Source organism: Choloepus didactylus, chromosome 7, assembly GCF_015220235.1.
Source record: "Choloepus didactylus isolate mChoDid1 chromosome 7, mChoDid1.pri, whole genome shotgun sequence".
In the NCBI taxonomy this organism is placed as follows: Eukaryota; Metazoa; Chordata; class Mammalia; order Pilosa; family Megalonychidae; genus Choloepus; species Choloepus didactylus.
The window spans coordinates 29269795-29290427 of NC_051313.1; positions in this window are offsets into that span (position 1 = coordinate 29269795).

Sequence of the window (20633 nt, forward strand, 5' to 3'; positions counted from 1 at the left end):
CCCCAATGGCTCCCCGTCTTATCAAAAGCAAACCCAGATCGGGGGCAAGATGGCAGCATAGAGAGGACTGGAAGCTAAGTAGTCCCCCTGGAACAACTACAAAAAACCAGAAACAACTAGTAAATAATCCAGAATAACTGAGGGGGGACATACGAGACCATCCATTCATCATACACCAACCTGAATTGGGAGGAATGCCTGAGAACACAGCATAAAATCTGTAAGTAAAACCTGTGGATCCAAGTCGCAAGACCCCCTCCCCCATAGCCCAAGCTGCAAAGACTTGTGGTGCCAGAGAGAAGCTCTCTCCCAGCAAGTAAATATAGCTCAGCTGAGCTCCAACTGGGGTTTTAAGTAGCAAGTGTGAACTACTCACTACAGATACGAATCCCCAAAAAACAGACAGAGGCTTTGGGTGACGACTGACCTTGGAGAGCTGGAGGGTCACCTTGGATGTGGTATGAAGGAGACTATCTGTTTCTTTTTCAGCTCAGTGGAGAAAGCCCCAGTCATTTTCAGTTTCCAGGGCTGTGACTCAGAGAAGGGTGGAGACAGCACAAGCAGAGAGAGAGAGAACACTGAAATGCTAATGACCTCCATCTGAGGGGTCTATCTTCTCTAAGAGGAAAGGGGTGGGGCCTTTTCCATTCAGAACCAGACCCCAGAGCCTGGAGGAACACAGCCATACCTCCTCACACTAGTCAAGAATTATAGGCTAACAGGCATCACATGCTGGGCAGAAAAGCACAGTGACCTGAGTCATCACAGGGTGGAGCAATTTGCTAAGAAACAACTTCAGGGAAATCAGATACTGAATATTTCTTCCCTCTGGGACCTGAGCCTGTTCTGGTCTGGGAAAACCTGATTTGGATAACCAAGGAAACCATGTCCAGACAACAGAAAATTACAACCTACACTAAGAAAAACAGTTATGGCCCAGTCAAAGGAACAAACGTACACTTCAACTGAGATACAGGAATTTAAACAATTAATGCTAAATCAATTCAAAAAGTTTAGAAAAGATATTGCAAAAGACATAGAGGCTGTAAAGGAAACACTGGGCATATATAAGGCAGAAATCAAAAGTTCATAAAAACAACTAGTAGAATCTATGGAAATGAAAGGCACAACACAAGAGATGAAAGACACAATGGAAACATACAACAGCAGATCTCAAGAGGCAGAAGAAAACACTCAGGAACTGGAGAACAAAACACCTGAAAGCCTACATGCAAAGGAGCAGATGGAGAAAAGAATGAAAAAATATGAGCAACATCTCTGGGAACTCAAGGATGAAACAAAGTACCATAATGTATGTATCATTGGTGTCCCAGAAGGAGAAGAGAAGGGAAAAGGGGAAGAAGCAATATTAGAGGAAATAATTAATGAAAATTTCCCATCTCTTATGAAAGACATAAAATTATAGATCCAAGAAGCGCAGCATACTCCAAACAGAAGAGATCTGAATAGGCCTACGCCAAGACACTTAATAATCAGATTATCAAATGTCAAATACAAAGAGAGAATCCTGAAAGCAGCAAGAGAAAAGCGATCCATTACATACAAAGGAAGCTTAATAAGATTATGTGCAGATCTCTCAGCAGAAACCATGGAGGCAAGAAGGAAGTGGTGTGATATATTGAAGATACTGAAAGAGAAAAACCACCAACCAAGAATCCTATATGCAGCAAAGCTGTCCTTCAAATATGAGGGAGAGCTCAAAATATTTTCTGACAAACAGACACTGAGAGACTTTGTGAACAATACACCCGCCCTAAAGGAAATACTAAAGGGAGCACTACAGAGTGATAGACGACAGGAGTGTGTGGTTTGGAACACAATTCTGGGAGATGGTAGCACAACAATGTAAGTACACTGAACAAAGATAACTATGAATACGGTTGAGAAAGGAAGTTGGGGGGTATGTGAGACACCAGAAGAAAGGAGGAAAGATAAAGACTGGGACTGTGTAACTTGGTGAAATCTAGAGTATTCAACAATTGTGATAAAATGTACAAATATGTTCTTTTACGAGGGAGAACAAGCAAATGTCAGCCTTGCAAGGTGTTACAAATGGGGAGGCATTGGGGGAGGGATGCAATCAACATAAACTAGAGACTGTAACTAATAGAATCATTGTATTATGCTTCCTTTAATGTAACAAAGGTGATATAACAATGTAAATGCAGATAAGAGGGGGGGATGGGGAGGCAAGTTAGACACTTGACTTCGGTGGTATTGTCTGATTCTTTACTCTACTTTGATTTAAGGTTATTTTTCCTTTTGCTGCTTCCTAGCTGTCATTTTTTTTTCCTCTTTCTTTTGCCTCTTTACCTTCTTTGACTCTCTCTCCTGCCTTGTGGAAGAAATGTAGATGCCCTTATATAAATAGTGGTGAAGGTGGTGAACACATAAATATATGACCATACAGAGAACCATAGATTATTTACTTAGGATGGAATATATGGTGAGTGAACAAAACCATATTAAAACAAAAAAAGTGGGTTGATGACAAAACCTCGGGGGCAAAATACTGAGTGAAATAAGCCAGACACATAAGGACAATTATTGCAGGGTCTCACTGATAGGAACTAATTATAATATGTAAACTCATAGACATGAAATATAAGGTACCAAGATATAGGATGAGGCTTAAGAATGGGGAGCGGTTGCTTAGTATGAGCAGAATGTTCAATTAGGATGAACTTAAATGTTTGGAAATGAACAAGGGTGTCGGTAGCAAGATGTAAGAATAACTAACAGTGCCGAATGGTGTGTGAATGAGGTGGAAAGGGGAAGCTCAGAGTCATATATGTCACCAGAGGGAAAGTTGGAGGTCAAAAGATGGGAATGTATAAAACTGAATCCTATCGTGGGCAATGTCCATGATCAACTGTACAAATACTAGAAATCGCTTCCATGAACCAGAACAAATGTATGACAATACAATTAGAAGTTAATAATAGAGGGGCATATAGGGAAGAAATATATACCTATTGCAAACTATATACTACAGTTAGTAGTATTTCAACATTTTTTCATAAACAGTAACAAATGTACTATACCAATACTACGAGTCAAAAATTGAGGGGGGTTGGTTAGGAATAGGGGAGGATTCGAGTTTCCTTTTCTTTTTTTCTTTTTTCACTTTCACTTTATTTCTTGTCTGGAGTAATGAAAAGTTTCTAAAAGTTGAACAAAAATTAAGTGTGGTGATGGATGCACAGCTGTATAAGGGTACCCAGAGGCAAGTGATTGTACACTTTGGATCTTTGGATAATTGTGTGGTATCTGAACAATCTCAATAAAAATGAAAAAAAAAAAAAAAAAAAAAAAGCAAACCCAAAGTCCTACAAGGCGCTGTGTATTGTGGTGTTCCTGTAACTTTCTGACCCCATCTCCTACCCCCAGCCCATGGCTTACTGGTGTCAGCTGTACAGATTTCCTTGCTATTACTCAAATAACCTAGGTTTACTTCTGCTTCAGCATCTTTCTCTGCCTAGAATGGTTTTCCTTCAGATATCTACATGGTTTGCCATCTACTACCTTTCAGGACTTTGTTTAAATTACAACCCACAATCTCTACCTCTGTCTCCTGCTATTTATTTTTCTATATAGTACATAACACTTTCCCTTATACTATAAAATTAATTAAATATTCTATGTTGTCTATCTCTTCCCACTAAAATACAAGATCCATGAAATCAGAGCATTTTGCCTATTATGTTCATCATTACATTCAGGTTTAAAATTCAAAGTATGTAACAAGTCTCAGAACGGAATACTGGAACAGGATCCTGGTGGCTCCCTGGAGTCAGACAATAAATATGAATTTGCTCTGAAGTAATGGTGAGGGGAAGGGAAAGTTGTTCCCAGAGGAGGGGCCTGAGGCACAACTTTACTGGTGATAGGGATGGCATTTGGAGTGTTCAAGCCTTTATTAACCAGTTAGTTAAATACACACACACACACACACACACAAGCACAATCACTTGACTGACTACTTGATTATCACTATTTCCAGTAGGACACACAAAACTAGGTGTGCCAGTTTGTATATATTATGTCCCCCACAAAAGAGAGCTCTTTTAATCCAATTTTGTGAGATCTTTGGATTACATTGTTTCCATGGAGATGTGACTCACCCAACTGTAGGTGAGACATTTTGATTAGACATTTCCATGGAGGTGTGGCCCCACCCATTAAAGGTGGGTCTTAATAGATCACTGGAGTCCTCTAAGAGATGCTTGGGAATCAACAGAGATGCTAAAAGTCAACAGAGATGCTTAGAGATGCTTTGAGAGGTGGACAGAAAGACATTTGGAGACGCTATGCCAAGAAATGAAGCCCAGAGTTTGCCCCAGAGAAGCTAAGAGAGGACCCCAAGATGCTTAGGGAGAAATGTCCTGGGAGAAAGAAGCAAGGATGCACAGGAGCTGAGAGAGAGAAGCTAAGAGTGACCCAGAGATAGTTTGGAGAATGCCATTTTGAAATGCAACCCAGGAGCAAAAGACCAGCAGCTACCAGCCACATGCCTTCCCAGCTGACAGATGTGTTCTGAACACCATCAGCTGTTGTTCAGCAAAGGTATCCTCTTGTTGATGCCTTAATTTGGACACTTTTATGGCCTCAGAATTTAATCTTGTTACCTAATAAATCACCTTTATAAAAGCCAATCCATTTCTTGTATTTTGCATAACGGCAGCTTTAGCAAACCAGAACACTAGGGCAACGTTTGCTTTGGGGGATAAAATGGGTGGATTGGGTTATGAAGAGATTTGTGTTACACTCTACAGTACTTGGCCATTTTAAATTGTGCCAAATTTTGATTGTGCATATATTAAATAGGCAATTTTTTCTTAAAGATGAATAATAGTTTTTATATCTTCTAAAATATGTTTTCATAGAGCATTTTTCTCATGAGATAAAAGTAAGTTGAAACATCAGTTTGCTCACTAATAATTAAGTATAGAGCATTTAGCATGCATTATTAATGTTTCTTTCCAGCATCCTAACTATGAATTCCCGTAGCCTTTTACTCAAGAAACTTATATTTCTTCTCATAATTATAAAACTCACAACTGAGCCTCTTATTAGATTAATTTGGAAGCTTTGAGCCTGATTTGAAACATGAGATCCTATTTTGTTTAGTAGATTAATATTCTCCATTTTGAGTCTGATTTTTCTGTTTGCTTTGGAAGCTCTTCACCTTTCTAAAAATATAAATGAAGTAAGCAATTGTTTTCATGTTTCATATTCCTTGTCCTTTTTACTTTATTTTCTAATTATTTACCTCAAGAATCTCTACAATGAGACATCATTATAACTATTTGGTTTTCAGGTTAGTCATAGGGAATCACAATATTATTCACAATAATCCCACCATCTCTATCTCCAGATACATAACATATACTAATTGGTTTGGTCCTTTTCTAAAATTCAGAAAATGAAGGTTCATTTTTAGTCACTTTATCATGAAAGCCTAATGCTACCAATTCTAAAAGGTAAATAGGCCTTGAGGCTTGTAAATATTGGGCCACAAAGTCTCTCAGCAAACCAGTAAAGGGAACCCACACTGGCTATAAGCAGATTTCCAAAATATAAAAAAGGAACATTTTTCTACCACTGTTAATTAAATAGGTCTACTATGCAGTATGTTATAAATGAAAAAGGAATGCATTGTTCCACTAGAGAAGTAACATCATTGCTCAAAGAAGCCATTTTCTGGTCACCATCATTGCTCCTCTAACATGCCAAGCAGAGCTGCGAAGAAGGGTGGGACTTAGAAGTTAACTTAGTTGACTTCTAAATCAAGGCATCATTAAGGATAGTGAAAATGAATACTGCACTGACTGTGAGATCCTAGATTTAATGATAATAAAATAAAAGTGAATGTTTATTTGCCCCCCACCTTGCATTTTGTTAAATACTTCACACGTTTTTTCTTTGAGTCACTATGATACCTTACAAGGCAGGTACCAATATTATGCCCACTGTGTTCCGAAACACGTGAAGTAGCATGAACCGGATGCCATGAAACAGCAGAAATTTACTGCCTCGCAGTTCAGGAGACTAGAATTCTAAAATCAAGTTGTCAGCAGGGACATCCTTCCTCTGAAGTCTATAGGAAAGAATCTGTTCCATGCCTCTCGCCTGGCTTCTGGGAGTCCTAGGAGATCTTTGGCTTGCAGATGTGTCTGTCTCTTTCTTCACATGACCATCTCGTCTCTGTGTCTATCTGCATTTCCTCTCCCCTTCCTATAAGGACACCAGTCACCTTGGATTAGGGCCCCCTGATCCAGTTTGGCCTGATTTATTTAACTAATCATATCTACAAAAGACCCTGTTTCCAATTAAGTCACATTCACAGGACCAGGGATTAGACGATGTCTTTGACAGAATTCACACGTAACAATCATAGAACCAGGGACGTGACCAAGTCAGTATTTAAGCCCTGATTGGCCTCTCTGACCTCAGAGAATTTGGTCTTAAACACTGTTCTAGCCAGTCTCTCAGCAAAACGTTCCATCGGGCTGAGGAGGGCAATCAGGACATCGTAAACTAGGATACCCTGCTTTGGGACAATTTTTCAAATATCTCAATTTTATAGATATACTCATGGCAAGGAGATGTGAATGAAATTTTTCCAGGCAACAGTACAGTGACAAGCATGTCTACACTACAGGTCTTTTAAAGTCAATATTATTTCTATGAGGCTATACTTCTCACTGATCATAAACTCTAGTGCACAACAAATATCTATACTGTGCCACTTTGGGATATTAGGTATGTGTTCAGTATAGTGAGGAAATCCAAATGCATAGGACTTTTTTTTTCTGCTTCAATGATTTTTGGCCCTATCTATATTTTCAGCTATGAGCAAATAGCTGCATATGAATTTTTATCAGATAATGTGTTCATATCCATAAGACATTCCCCAGCACTTTTGCTGACATATCTTGGCTTAATCCACATATTTGCTGAGGAAAAAAAAAGGTGTATAAATCCCCAAAATAAAATTGTCTAGGAAATAACATTATTTGTAAACATAACTTGACAGCTCCACATTCACATCCCATTAAGGTGTCTCTGGTACAATATATTTTAAGATAGCCTTCAGTTTTATCTGTACATTTGCAAAATAAACAAAAATTCTGGGAGGTTACTAATGCAAGAAAGCTATGAATGTATAATATTTCTGTTTCTGTGGAATTTTCTCACCAGCCATCTTTGGTTATTGGATCTTTATCTCCTTCATTCCTTGTACTGAGAAAACCACTACCTAAGACAGTTGATAGCTAAATTAAAATCCAGGGAAGGAAAGAAATAAATTTGAGTACTGTTTGTATAGCAATATATTCAGCAATGTACTGTAAGACACTATGACTTAAAGTAATGCTGTAGAATGCTAGCAACAAAGAATTTAAAGCAACTCAGAGGGAATTCATAATCATAAAGTCATCCTTAGACAAGGATAATAAAAACACAGTTACAGTAAACAGACTTAGTTCTCAATAACAGTGGATAAATCACAAGGTGAAAAATGGAAAAATCAAACTTAGACATCATTTGAGCAAGGTACAGAGAAATTATCAAACAATGAGGTAATAGAAATGTCACAACACTGGAGCCAGTGTTCATTAAAACTTCTCTCAGTGCCATTCATTTCCCTTAAAGGTCAAAGGAACTTTGGAAATGATGAAACACTGGTTTCATTTTTTTCTTTTAATTATTTCTAGAAAAGTCTTACCTGAGATGTGACTTGAAAGTTGCATTTTGTTGAAGAAAATAACAGACCTTGGTTTAGAAATGAAAGCAAAAACGTTCTTTTGAAACTGATGATATAACCCAATAAAAAAAAATTATAATATCATAAGAGAAGAGGAAAAAAAGCATCAATATTTGGATAAATGGGTTCAGAGAAACTCACTAAGGAATTATCATGAGAATAAGTCCTTTAGTAACTCTAAGGCAGAAATTGCAGTTGTCATACCCCGTAGAAGATGTTCAAAATGGAATGCTGGCACATTTACATTGTTTAGAAATTATGGATACTTTTCCCCAGCTAATGAAATCAGAAATTCCTGGCTTTGTCAAATCATACAAATGTAAGTTCCTTATTTTAAGAAACCCCTATGTGCTGCCATGTCTACTAGGGCCATAAAGTAAGAAAAACGAATACATTACATGATCAATAATGAAAAATCTAGGAAAATTATATTGAGGGTCAAGAGCATTTTTAAGAGACAAAAAGCCTTCTGTGATCGATCTGAACGTCACAGGTCTTGGCTGAAAGGCACAGAAACTAATTCTAGGTTTTTCTTTTATCATTACTGACCTCTAACCTATGACAAAAATTATTTCATTTTGAGTGTATTTGATTAAATCTGTGTCAGATAGTTACCGCACAGCCTGGGGTAGACTGCTAAGAGGCATTTAGACCCAATAAAACTGATTGGAGAGGTCAGATAGGCAGTCACGTGCAAAGAGCCCCTGCTACCAACTTGTGACATCTAGGTAGATTCTCTCAATTAATTAGTCTTAAGTCTCACATGTAACACCAGAATCCATGTGTGTCTATGTATTAGTTATGTACAGGCTGAGGTACTGTAAAAGACCCCAAACTACTGCAGCTCAAACAAAATAGTAGTGTGTGTGTTGTTGTTTTTTGTTTTGGTTTTTGGTTTTTGTTTTTCCATTTACTCTCTCACAAAATAGTCCAAAGGAAGCAGGCAGTCCAGGGCAGTAGGCAACTCTGCTCCATGAGAACTCAGGCTAGCCCTTAGGCCCTGCCAACCTTATTAGATGGCTTTCTCACCTCCTTTTCCCTCTGGCCTAATGTTGCTGGTTGCCCCAGTCTTCATTCTCTAACCAATGAGAAGTCAGAAGGAGGGAAGTGAAGGGAAATCACCATTCATTTTAAAAATGTGGCCTGAAAATAGTACATACCACTTCTACTTATGTTGCATGGTCACAGGGCCACACCTAGTTGTAAGGGAAGCTGAAAATTAAATTTCAAGTTGAGAAACTACATCTTAATAAAATTGTGTGTATGTGTCTGAAGAATTCTATTGTTCTCAATTTTATTGTTTTCTGGATATATAAATGGAGTATTAAATTTTGAAGCTAACTCAGTCAACATTCCTTGAAAGTGCAATCCACATCACATTCCACCAGTGTTAGGTCTGTAAATATTCCAGGGGTAAGGATACTGTAGACTTAATACAGATAATCTGGATGTAGGTAGATCTTGCCTCCATTAGTAGGTATCATACTCCAGATAAAGGATTGCTTTTTTTTTCAACAGAATTAGAGCAATAGACTAAGTTCTACAGAAAATTTCCCTATGCCAGTTGTGACATTAAAACATAGTACTACAATATTTTATTAATATGATAGTAAACTTTATATTAAAAATTATAATAAAGAGTAAATTGAGAACTATATTTTTGTATCTGTTATGATTCTGTTTTATGCTATACATGCTACATCATGACTTTTGCAAATAAATTAGTTTAATCATGTTGTATCATTTATTTCAGTTATCTGTCAAATTCATAAAATTAATAAAGTGGACAAAAAAGCTTAATGCTAAAATATTTTTATCAATTTAAAATTTTTAAAATACAGTCCAGTGTAATCTAACTGAATTCTTTAAAATAGCATGATGGAATTAATTATTAGCTATGGTTCCCAATTATCCACCAATAAAGGAGGACTGTTTAACTGCATTCAGTTTCATGTGGCTTACAGGATGTAGAGGAAAACACACATACACAAACATACACATACAAACAGAAAAGTATACTTCCCCATCCATTTATATCAGCTTGGATAAATGACTTGTTTGACCAACAAAATGTGGGAAGAGTATGCAGTATTCAAGTTTGAGAAAAAGCTTGTCAGAGATTGTGGGGGTTTTTTGTTGTTTTTTTTGTTTTTGTTTTTGTTTTTGTTTTGCCGTTTTTCTTGCCTTTTTCTCTCTGCCTCAACAGTGACAGGTTGCAGAAAGGGGCTGTCCCATCAGCCTGGAAGCTAGAATAAAGAAGACGTGTCAAGGAGCAGAGCTGCTGATGTCGTACAACTGATATGGAAAATGAGCATGAAATTTACTTAGAATGTGTTAAACCATTGAAATAGGAGTGCCATTTGTTAAAACTGATTAACACAGGTTGATCTGTAAGAGTTCTTTATATGTTCTGGATACACATTTGTCAGAAAAATATATTGCAAATATTTTCACACACTATAACTTAAGCTCTCACTTTAATAACAAAGTTTTTTAATTTTTATGAAATCCAATTTATGATTTTTTTCTTCTATGGTTAGTGGTTTTGCATCTAAGAAATCTTTGTTTAATCATTAATATTAAATATTATTATCAAATATATTTACATTAAGTCTAGAATCTTGCCATTTGCTTTCTATTTGTCCCATCTGTTACTGTTGTTTGTTCTTGTTTCTTCCTTTGCCACCTTTTTGTAGAGTGATTGCATGCATTTTTATTTTGTTCTGTTGATTTTTTAGCTATACAACTTTATTTTTAAATGGTCTTTCTAGGGTTTACAAGATGCCTCTAACTACCACAGTCTACTTTATTATTATATTTCATCACCTATATGATGAGACCACTAGAAGAGTAAATATCCATTTATCCTCTGGTATCCTTTGTGATATTATTGGCATACATCTTATTTCCACATATGTCATAAATTCCAAATTACTTTATTAGTTTTTATTTGTTTGTTTTAAGCAGTCAACTATCTTCTCAGTCAGTCCCATTGTGATATAATTTACATTCAATAAAATTCACTGATTTTAAATATGAATTTGATGTGTTTTGAAAAATATATACAGTCATTTAAATGGCATCACTCCCCCCCCCAAAAATTTCCAGTGTACAGCTTAGCTGGGTGGCTCTGGCTTACATTAGCTTACAGGATGGAAAACAATGTGTCAGTTGGGTCTGTGGTCACATCTGAAAGCTCACCTGGGGGAGGATCACCTTCCAAACCCACACATGTTGTTGTTAGCTAGATTCAGTTACTCATAAAATGTTGGATGGAGGGCCACAGTGCCTCACTGGCTGTTCGCTGAAGGCTTCCCATAGCTCCAGACCATGTGAGCCTCTTCAGAGGGCAGCTCACAACATGGCAGGTGGGTTCCCTTAGAGCTAGCAAACGAGAGAATGGCTCAAGACAGAAGTTACGGTCTTTTTGTATCCTAATAATGAAGTGACATCCCATAATCCCTACCATCTTTTATTCTCTAAACTTGAACCACTACATCCAATCCAAGAGGGCTGACCTAACAAGGGCTTGAATGCTAGGAGGTATATATCATTGGGTGTCATCATAAAAGCTTTGGCCCTCAGTGTCCCATATATTATATGATCTCTTCACTCTGGCTGGTGGGAATAAAACTATTCCTAACCTGTGTGAGCCCCATGAATTGTTGGGCTTATTGCTTTCCTGTAATTGTTCCTCCAGCCTCATTAAATTTCACCTGAGATGTATGTTACTGAGCAAAATATGACTACTCAGCAAAATATAGAGGTGAATTCTCCTACATATCTCTGGAGCTTTCTCCCTGTGCAGTTCCCTTGTGTTCTAGTATCCTTGGTAGGCCCGAACGCTGATCTGTTTAATTGCACCTAAGCAAGCCTGCTAGATTTGACTTGGGTTCCCCCTGCGTTGAAGTCTGCAAATGATTCCAGACAGTAAGCTGGGAAAGGTAATGTTCCCCTCATTTGTTCCTCTTCTTTCAGGAATAGAATTCTGTACTCTCTGTTGGTACAATGTCTGAACATAGTTTTTTCCTTCAATTTTTTTCTAGTTTTTAGTTTTTAATGAGGGTTGGGAAATTTTATCACAATGAACATGAGAGGTAATAGACATCAAGACTACCATCTTTTATAGAAATTTAAAATGTGAGTGAAAAGTCCTATATATTTGCACACAAGTTTACTATTTCTGGCACATTTTATCCTTTGTGAGGGTGTCAGTTTCTTTCTGGTATGATTTTTTGTTCAGCTGAAAGAACTTCCATTATGCACATTTATTGTTGATGGATTATCTCAGCTTTTTTTGTCTAAAATTATTTTGCCTTGATTTTAAATGACTTTTGAAGGATAAATTCTGGTTTGGTATTTGATTTTACGTCTTGGCTCTTTCAAGATGCTATTTCATGCATTGTTTCTGATGAGGTCTGCAGTAGTTTTGTTTTGCCATTGACATCTGAATATAAATAGGTTCTGTAATGTGTATTTTTTATCCAGTTGCTTTTAAGATTTTTCTTGTTTTTCATACTTAGAGATTGTTGACTTTCTTAAACCTATAGGCTCATAATTTTTAAAATAGTTTTACTGTCCTCTCCTTCCACCTCTCCTTCTGGTACTCCAATTATGAATTTTTAGGCAACTTAATTTATGACACTGGTCATTGATGTTCTGTTTTTTTTTTTTTTTCAATCAGCTTTTGCTTTTGCTTTTTGCTAATGTTTGGATTGTTTCCTTACATTGTGCAATGTGCTTTACCCATCCAGCAAATTTTTCATGTCTATAGGTTACATTTGGATCTTTTTATGTCTTCCATTTCTTTCCTAATTGTATTCATATTTTCCTTTAAATTGGTTTGCTTTAAATTCTTTAGCATTTATAGAATTCTGCTTTAATTATTTTGGCTGCCAAAATAAATTATCTATACATCTATAGATCATCTATGCATCCTCGTCTATTAACTACTTTTTATCCTGAATATGGATCGCATTTTCCTCTTCTTCACAGGCTCACAGGTTTAATAATTTTTAATTGGATTTTGGGCATTGTGAATATTGCATCATTGAGAGCTGGATAATCTGTCTTCCTTTAAAATATGTTAGATAGTTTTCTGGCAGAGGAAATAGCAGATTAGTAGCAGATTAGCTTGATGCTCTTGAGGCTTGTTTTTAGACTCTATTAGAGTGAACTTAGAGTAACTTTAACTCTAGGGCTATTTTAACCCAATGATTAGATTCTGTCCCTTCTGGGATCTTGTCTGAATGCACCAGGGTTCAATGTGGTTTTCTGCTTTGACTCATAGAAAACAATTCACTCAAAGGATCCCAGACCTGAGTTTTGTGAACCATTGAGCCTACAGCTCTCCATTAGTCCTTTACCCAACCAGGTAATGTTTCTGCCAATGGATGTATAGCTTAGTATTCAGCAAAGCACACAAGTGGCACTATAAAGCATATTTTTCAGATTCATTTTCTTATGGATTCCCTACTCTTTATTACTCTGTACTGAAAATTCCAGCCCCCTCATGTCCCCCTACCTCTGTTATCTGTCTCCTGAGAACAGCAAAACTTCCATGTTCTGCTTGGTTTCCCCCTCCCTACTCCATGGTCTGGAAAGTGCCACCAATCAGAAAATAAAGCCTAGATGAATGTATAGCTCACATCACTTTATTTTTCCCTCAGATATTTTAGTTCTGCACTGCCTGTTCATCATTGTCTAAAACCAGCGGGTCATATATTTGTCTTGTTTCTATTGTTTTTGGTAAAGGGAAAATTGCAAAGATAGTTCAGAGTTCCCATGAACTCCACATCCACTTTCCCTATTGTTAACATCTTTTATTAGTATGATGCTTTTGTTACAATTAAACCAATATTGACATGTTATTAACTAAAATCCATACTTTATTCATATTTCCTTAGTTTTTTACATAATTTCCTTTTTCTATTCCAGATACTATTTAGTATTCCACATTACATTCAGTCATCTTGTCTTCCTAGGCTTCTCTTGGCTATGACAGTTTCTCAGGCTTTCCTTGATTTTGATGACCTCGATCATTTTGAGAAGTACCAGTAGTGTATTTTGTAAAATGAGCCTCAATTGGTGGTTGGTTGATGTTTTACTCATGATTGCACTGGGATAATAGGTTTTGTGAGGAAGATCACAGAGGTAAAGTGGCATTTTAATCACATAATATGAAGGGTGCCTACCAGCTACATGACTTATCCCTGTTGATGTTGACCTTAATGACTTAGCTGATGTAAATTTTCTCAGAGTTCTCCACTGTAAAGTCACTTTTCATTTCCTTTTATTATACACTGTATTCTTTGTAATGAAGCCACTATGTACAGCTCACACTTAAGAAATGAGGAGTTATACTCAAGCTCGTTGAAGGCAGAGAATGTACACAAATCATCTGGAATTTTTAGCATGGGAGATTTGTCTGCTCTTCCACTTTTACTTATTTATCCAATCATTTATTTATGTCAGTTTGGACTCACACGTATTTATTTTATATTATGGTATATAATCCAACACTATTTTATTTATTTATTTTTGTTCAAATTGCTCTAGCTTCAGACATAGGGAGCTCTTTCAGTTGCCTTCTGTATCCTTTAATACCCCCCATCACTGTAGATTTTTGCAAGTTTATTTTTTTTTCCTTGGAGCACTTCCTTACTTTCTGGCATTCTAAGATACTCCAGGTTCATCTTGTATATTTCCTGCCTAAAATCAGCTATTTCTTCAAAGAGCGCTGATATTTTTGTGTGTGTGGCATTTATTGATTTATAGAACTTAGGCAGTACTAGGAACAATGCAACTCTAATCCATCTATTTACAGGCATACATTGTTTTATTGTGCTCCATGTTTTCGCTCTCCACAGATCAGCATTTTTTTATAAATTGAAGTTTTGTGGCAACCCTGCATCAGATAAGTCTATCTGCACTATTTTTCCAATATCAAGTGCTCACTTTGAGTCTCTGTGCCACATTTTGGTAATTCTCACAATATTTCTTGCTTTTTCATTATTATTATACCTTTTATAGTGAACTGTGATTAGTGATCTTTGATGTTGCTATTGTAATTGTTTAAGAGGCACCACAAACCACATCCACACTATAGAAGGCAGCAAACTTAATCAATAAAAACATGTGTTCTTACTGCTCCACTAACAGGTCCTTCCCAGTCTCTCTTTTTTCTGGTCTATCCCTACTCCCTGAGACACAACACTATTGAAATTAGGTCAATTAATAATACTACACTGACCTCCAAATGTTCAAGTGAAAGAATTTTCACACATCTCTCATTTTAAATCAAAAGCTAGAAATGATTAAACTTAGTGAGGAAGGCATGCCAAAAGCTGAGACAGGCAGACAGCTAGTCCTCTCACACCAAACAGTTAGCCAAATCATGAATGCAAAGGAAAAGTTCTTGAAGGAAATTAAAAGTGCTACTCCAGTGAACACACGAATGATAAATAAGCAAGACAAACTTATTGCTCATCTAGAGAAAGTTTTAGTGGTTTGGATAGATCAAACCAGCCACAACATTCCCTTAAGCCAAAGCCTAATCCCAACAAGGCCCTAACTCTTTTCAAGTCTACCAAGACTGAGAGAGGTGAGAAAGCTTCAGAAGAAAAGTCAGAAGCTAGTAGAGGTTGATTCATGAGGTTTAAGGAAAGAAGCCATTTCCATAACATAATTGTGCAAAGTAAAGCAGCAAGTGCTGATGTAGAAGCTGCAGAAAATTATCCAGAAGATATAGTTAAGATAATTGACAAAGATGGCTACCCTAAACAACAGAGTTTTAGTGTAGATGAAACAGCCTTCTACTGGAAGAAGACACTATCCAGGACTTTCAAAAATAGAGAGAAGTCAATGCCTGGCTTCAAGCTTTGAAAGACAAGCTGACTCCCTTGTTAGGGGCTAATGTAGCTGGCGACTTGAATTCAAAGCCAATGCTCATTTATCATTCTGAAAATCCTAGGACCCTTAAGAATTATGTTAAATGGATCAACAAAGACTGGATAACAGCCCATCTGTTTACAGCATGGTTCACTGAATACTTTAAGACAACTGTTGAAACCTACTGCTCAGAAAAATCTTCCTTAAAAAATATCACTGCTCATTTACAATGTACCTGATCACCGAAGAGCTCTAATGGAGAGGTACAACAAGATTAATGTTGGTTTCATGTCTGCTAACACAATATCCATTTTTCAGACCAGGTATCAAGGAGTCATTGTTTATTGTGTTTAGAAATTTAAAATTCAATATTATGCTTACCTCAAGCCAACAGAAAATCACAAAGTACAAATTAATCAATGAAAACACAATGCATTTCAAAATTAATATTTCTAGAGAAATGTTATCTATGTAATATTCCATGAATACAGTCCCTCATGTTGTTCCTACATTGTCCAAATACATGATAACTTGCTTATTTTATTTTGTGGTCTCTTCAGCATCTTGACCATTATTGAGTGAGCTTTTTTGTCAACAGAGCCAGTAAATGTTAGATTCAGAATCTAAGTAAATACTTCAAATTAAAACTAAGTACTTGAAATTTATCATTAATAAATGGACCATTACATTTTTCACCATTTATGGGAATCAATAAATATGAAAATACATCTACAAAGTCTCCAGGAAAGAATGTAATATTTATAGACATAAAAGTTATAAAAAACATAGGGCAGGAAACTAACTGAGGTGCCCTATATTCATCAAGTTAGTGTTCAAAATGTGGAGATGTAACTCTTGTGTGTATTTGCAGAATAATGACCAATATTTATCTTTCATTTGGGAAGAAGTAAAACTCTTGCTTTCTATCTCTGGGAACCTTTCCCCTTAAGGTTGCTCTTTATCTTTTACCCAAATAATTTTTATCTTTAAAAGCTAACCATTATCTTCCAAACCATTTCAGAAGGACATACTTTACTGACAAAGATGCTTTACTGAGTCATTTTCAGTGAAATTTGGCTCTTGCATGATAAAGACAGCTTCTTAAGTTCAGATCTGGCTGGATAGAGAGCCCTTTCATTCACTTCTACATTATGTATTGGTCCTTGAAAACTCTATTCTTCAGCAGGACTTCTCCACTAGACTCTGACTAAGACTTACTGAATATATTTCACTTATCAGGTTTCAGACTCTAGGGGACAATAGCTTGTCAATCTCTGTTCACACAAAGTCAGCAGGACATATTTTAGATTGCCTCTCTCACTTGTGGAATTGCACATCTTGCAATAAAACAGAATTTCCAGATCTGCCTTCCCCAGCCAAGATGAGCATTCAGCCAATGGTTACCCTCTTGTTTATGGTTTAACTTATACATAAATGTATTTCAGGGTGAGTTATTCTTCACTTCAAATGCAAATTTTGCTCCCTGCCACTTTTTATCTGAATATTGATAGAGTACTGGATCTTAATAGAGCCTAAAACCCCTCATGCAAACATATTTAAAACCCACCATGTGGATGAATGTCAAAACCATGAAATGAAGTCTTTTTTGAACAAAATTAATTTGTAAGTGGTTCAATTCAGTGGTACTGGTATCAGAATCTCCCAATATAGAAACTACTCTCTTGGAGTACCTCTCTCAATTTTGGAATATGCATTAAAGCTTCCAATAAATCATTTAGCACATGGAAGCAATAATGTTTATTAAGTAATTCAGCAGAATAAGACAATGTCTTGAAGAGATCCCAGAAGACTGCTTGAACATGAGAGGATCTGACAAATGCAGTGAATTATCCCAAGGTAAATGCTTAGTTCCTTCTTCCCCTGGATGTGAAATGACCTTCTTACTAGACTTGCATCAAATCTTATGCCTCTAGGTATTCCCAGTTGAAATCAAAAATGAAAAAGTGAGAATTAGCAGTCATCTTGTTAACCAAGGCCTACCTTGTCATTTTTAGATTAACAATAAAAGTGCATAATAAACCTACCATCCATAATTATCAATGTATTACAAAATCTCCATATACTTAATAGAGTATACCATACTGTCTACACTCTAAAATATTAAAGACATATAGAAAAATATAAATCTAGAGATAAAAAAGGAAAGTTATTAAACAGTTAGACAATAAGTCTTACAATAGAAACAATTGAATTGCAATTATTTAAGCTAGAGAATAAGGTACTGCATGGTGACTTACTTTGGAATGTAGTGAGTTATAATTATGAGGGTAATGGCAACCACTTGTTCTGATGCACCTAGAAAAAAATTGGGAATATATTTAAATTTGGCAATTTCTTCTTCCAACTTAGCTGCTGTCTCCTTACTACCCCAACCACCCCTCACTCTACCCCATTCCCATCTTCTTTGTATGGATAAAGAAATTGAAATTAGAAACTGGGAAAATATTATTTTAGAGTATGCATATCTAATCTTTCCAACATTAATGGAAATGTTTGTATTCTCCACTGAATACAAGACAGCATGTAGTAAATTTCTCATGATACATTTAGAAGAGAAAAATCTGGTCATTGTAGTTATTCATCAAATAAAATTCTGTATTTTGAAATAAAAAACATGAAAAGAAAATTAATATTTAAAATACAGCATTGGATATTGCTGTGTTTTGGTGGTAGAATGAGTAAATTATTTTAAACAAGTGAGAGAGATACAGAGAGTGAGAGAGAAATAGTTGGAGAGGTAGATTCTTTCCACAAATGCACAGAGACTTCCCTTGAGAATATAGTTTTGTTTGGTTTTGATTTTTTATTTACACCCCTGAAAAATCTTTTTTTAAAAAACACAAATTTCTCATTGTTAGCCTGTCAACAAATTACATTCCCCTCTAAGTCTCTCTTTTCTGTTCCTTTATTGTTATCTGCTAAATCTAGACATATAGACTCATAGTTCTACCTTCAGTCTTCCCATACCAGATTATTGTGCTTGCAATGCTCCTTTTCTTTCTAAATTCCAGAGTTCTCAAAATCATGTTCTCTAATTGGGGGAAGAATTCTAATAGGGTCCCCAAGATTCTCCTCCTCCTTGTGTATAACCCTATATAATTTTTTTATTTTATATGGCAAAAAGGAATTTTGAAGATATAATTAAAATCCAAAATCAGTTATTTTGAGTTAATTAAGAAGGATGTTATTTGATTGCCCTGATTTAATCAAGTGGGAGCCATTAAAAAGGAAGAGATTCATACTCATACTATTCCAACAGGGCCTACCAAGTTTTGAGACTACCATTGGATATAAACTGTGACATCTATGTTTAGTCACCCTCAAAATTCAAATTCTATTTCCATTATCTTTGCTGCTAAATAGTTGTTGATGGGAAGTAGGAAAAAAAGGGGATGGCAAAATATACTGCCTATGCTCCGTCCCCACAGGTTTTTTTTTTTTTTCCTTTTTTTCCTACAAGTCCAATAGCCTTCTATCTGATTTCACTCTCTGTTTTAGTCAATAAAGCACTGCTAAACCCAAGATTGTTTGCTTTCCTCTTTCAAATGCACCCTGAAAATATATCAAAATACCATCTCTAATATATCCCCCCTTAGACAATGTGAGATAGCCATTTTCTTCCCACTCAATTGCCAGTAATGCATTTACAAAGGCCACAATATCCAATGCAAAATATAACACAGCACTATGCAAATGTCTGGCTGCATTTGAAGGTGGTTAATAAAACTCTTTGACAAAGATGACATCTAAGGGATGTGTTTTTCCATAAAATTCCTTTTCAAAATGTAATTCTTTAGCTTTCTGCCAATTCCCCTTAATGCACTCCTTACTTTTCCCTTTCAAATCATTTTTCCCACATCCCAAGCCTAAGGATAATGCTCTGGCAGACCATTGGCAGAGTTAAGTGCCCCACTGACCCATTTGATTCTAATTAATTATCACAGGGCCTGTCAGCAAATATTTGGCCTTAGCTATGGTAATTACAGGAGCCTATATAAAAATGTAATCTGGATACCAATGTGACAAGTTATTTCTGCAATCTATTGTTGCATTATGCTTACACTAGTAAGGTAGGGAAGTGGAGAGAGGATTCCTGATTACATTGTTACAGAAAAGCATTAGAAACTACATAATAGTCATATAGAAAGACCATTAACATCCCGAGTGAATTCTGTGAGAGCATGTCATATTTGTTCAATCCAAAAGGTGGAGGAAAGTCTCATAGCAGCTGAATTTCAAAATAACAGCTTCCACATAAAGCACTTTGGTATGGAAAAATCCTGCATATATTCATCATGTACTCGTATGCTGTAAAGTAGGTACTTTCCTGATTCAAAATGGGTGATAGTCTTGCTAGGTTTTGGCAGAAATTATTTCCCCCTGTCTATTATAAATGACTTTTGCATTATATCAGTTCTCTTAATGAGGAGTACGGAATGTCAAATGCTGAAAGGAAAAGAAACACATTTGTGTACTGTTAGTTCAGTGATGAATTCAGACTTCATGGCAAAAATATTATAACTTAAATCCATCTTACAAAAGCCAAACCATATTTTCAGAATAGGAATTGAAATATCTGATTGCACATTCACACAAGCAATCAACTAGCCAAAGAAAAAGAGTAAAAAAAGACGTTTCCTAATGTCCAACAGCATTCTGTCTGTTCCAGAATGTGTTCCAGGGCTTAGGTCATGATAAAAATTCTGCCTGCCCTATCCTGACCTGTCACCTCTTCCCTGTTAGTATTTAAGTCAAAAACACACCTGCCTAAATGCCTAAAACTTAATATTAAATGCCCGCACAATATAGCTAAATGGGTTGAATGCAACCCAACACAGAACCTTCCAAGCATGTGCTTGAAATGCAATGAGAGAAGCAGCTTTTATGCAAAAAGAGAGAAAATGTAATCAAAAAGAAAACCTCCAACAAAGCC